The sequence below is a fragment of the Pteropus alecto genome, unplaced genomic scaffold (assembly GCF_000325575.1).
Source record: "Pteropus alecto unplaced genomic scaffold, ASM32557v1 scaffold7, whole genome shotgun sequence".
Lineage (NCBI taxonomy): Eukaryota > Metazoa > Chordata > Mammalia > Chiroptera > Pteropodidae > Pteropus > Pteropus alecto.
In genome coordinates, this window is record NW_006494614.1 from 27671892 (window position 1) to 27675019 (window position 3128).

Below are 3128 nucleotides of genomic sequence, written 5' to 3' on the forward strand. Positions count from 1 at the left end.
GATAAATCAGCTTTATTATTTTGGGTCTTTATTAGATTTTTGCTTTTTCTAAACTGTTTCTACACAATACTAAAACCAAAAATGAAAATCGTCGTTGACTATCTGTAGTATATACGTATACATGTAATGTGTGTGTGCATGTGTCCCCAAATATTCAAACTCTTAGAAAGCTTTAAAGATATGCTGATTTTTTAACACTATTTTTCATTCATATTCTCTACATATTGGAAAATAATTAAGCTCTTATTAAAACCTATCTGTTGATAAATTTATTGGTATATGTTGAGTACCAATTAAGTGCTTGGTGCTGCAAGGGAATTAATATTTGTTCGCGTTTCTATTAAATATGGAAGAAGGAATATGGAGAAGGAATGTAAATCCTAAAAATTTTTATGAATATATGTTCCAGGACTTGGGGTGTAGCAGGGGAGGAATAGAATAAAATTGTTTGAAATCGGTTTGTGAGGGGCACAAACTTTAGTAATATAAAACATCTACCAAAGTTTTATATTATATTATTGGCTGATTAGCCAATGTCATGAATACCCCAGCCTTCATTAGAAATAACACAGGCTTTGGAGTTAAATGAGCTTGGATTTAAATCTTGACTCTGTCCTTTCTTAGCTCTGTGACTTCACCTCTCTGAGTCTCAGTTTCTTCATCTATAAGATAGGAATATAGGAATAAGAACATTTCACGGGGGTGCTATAAGAAAATTATTCAGCTATTCCACCTAGCAACTGGAACGTAGTAGATATTATAATTGCTATTATTTTTATTACTTTAGAGTATATAAAAGTACATTTATAGGTCCACAACTTTAAAAAAAATAGATTAAAAACCTAAAACAGAATTTAAACTGAACATGAGTGATAACCTACTGCAACCTTTGTGTTTCTTAATTTTACTGAAAATCCACTGGCATGAAGAAACTTTTGAGTTAGGGCTGCAAAAAGTGTTCCAAACACATTAGTTATGGAATATGCTGTATGTGGAATATCTGGGAATTTTATTTTAACACAATAAACTACAAAGTATATTTAATCCAGTATAAATCTTCACAGTTTATGTGATGTGAATGATAAAGATACACAATAACGTTCTTAAAGTTCATGCTATAAGCTGTAATGCAGTATTACAATGTGACCTAGATGTTTTGGGGATTTTTACGTCCCTTTTTTTTTTTGACATTTCATGCTACTGCAAAGATCCTCCAAGATCTGGTTTAGATTTAAAGCAGTACTTTGAGAAGCCAGAAGATGGCACTAATTTCCAAGAATTATGCATCCAAAAAGAATGTGATACTTCAGATTCTGATCACTTTTCATTTCTTTTGCTGGTGGGAATAATGATGCTCTATATTTTCATCAGTTTTCTTATCTTAATGTAAATTCTGTTTGTTCTTAATTTTTCTCTGACAGACTGAGAAGTGAGAATGGTAGGAATTATGTATCTTCATAGAATGTTTGAATGATTAAGGGTGAGTAAGAATTGGCAATCAACCAATGATATTTATTTCATGTTTTTACCTGTGGCTGAAAGAAATATTACATATTCATTTAAATAGAGAGTTTGATTTTTTTCACGTATTGAGTACCATCTTGGTTCAGAAAAAATAGGTAACTGCATAAGCCACCATCACCTATCACTGTTAATAACATCTCCGAAGAGACTTATTTCTATTTCTTTAAATGAAAATCGCATTTATTGGTTATCACCTTTTTTATTTCTAATTGATAATGCTGAACAGTACAGAAGCATACCCCATGAGGAGCTTGTTCAGCAATAGAAATAGAAACAATAATGATCACGTTCATGGTTTTATAACCTAATTGCATTCATGCAGATATTGAGATAAACTTATTGCTATCTTACTAAGAAGTTAAGAACAAAGAGAGAGGAAAGATGTTTACACTCAATCTACAAAAGAATCCTGGAGAGACAAGCAATGGTCTTGTATTTTTGCATATTTATCCATCTGCCTAAGGGTATATTCGTTTTCCTGACAATGTTAAATGTATATTTTGAGGTACTGTATGCTGCCGAACACCACGCTTGCAAAACTGGCATACTGGAGTCTTCAAATCAGCAGTTTCCAGGAGAAAATCCATCTACCATCTGCTTGCTTCATTAAAATACATGATAGAGGAGGAAGAACTGAATTGGATTTTCACTAGCTCAGCGCTCCCTGGTGTCCACTCTGCTGAGGTTATATACAGCAGCCTATATAGAAAACAGAATCCAAGTAAAAATCAACCACAGTTTTTTGTCCTTTGTATTTGTATAAAAATAGAACAATGAGCTTTCTTTGTAAAAAATAGAGTTAGACAAAATAATTTATCCTGAAAACAATGTATGTTTTCAAGAATTCCTATTTAACGAACATAAGGAAGTTTTTTCAAGTCCATATTGTAAAATTTTAAACAAGATTGTGAGGAATCATACATATATTTTATAATGTAAAAACCAAACATTTCTATCAAAAACTATCAATTGCCCCAAAAAACATATTTAGTATTTTTAGCTTATAATTTACAAGAAATTATTATCAAACAAAAAGCAGAAAACAATATTTATAAGATAACACTTATGAAATTTTAGTTATATTGATATAATTTAATTATGAAAAATGACTGATTTGTCAAGTTGGGGGTCTCTGCCTTGATTTTCAGTATCAGTATGTAATGTATTATCCAAATTTTTGCCCACACTAGAAGAATTAAGATTCTAATATCTTTGCAAAAATCTAGAAATATTTCTATTCTTAGAAGCTAATGACTAGTCTATGGCCATGCTACCCTGAACAAGCCCGATCCCTTCTGATCTCGGAAGCTAAGCAGGATCGGGCCTGGTTAGTACTTGGATGAGAGACTACCTAGGAAGACCAGGTGCTGTAAGCTTAAAAAATAAGGGATTGTAAACTTACAAGGTCCTTGTAAACTGTGAGGTCAACCAGGGGTGCCCTCGCCAAAATAATTAATTAACTAATTAATTAATTAAAAGAAGCCAATGATTAGAAAAGTACAAAAATAAAATCAAACAAGCAAAAACGAGCATTGGTAATGGTGTAAAATTCTATTTTTCATTTTCATCTACTAGCTCCAATTTTTCCCTTAGTCACATAAAAA

At 31.7% G+C, this 3128-nt stretch overlaps 1 pseudogene; it reads left to right on the forward strand.

Annotated features, from left to right (window-relative positions):
- The first annotated feature begins 2781 nt into the window (after positions 1–2781).
- Positions 2782–2900, forward strand: LOC112474797 (annotated as a pseudogene).
- Positions 2901–3128: the final 228 nt, after the last annotated feature.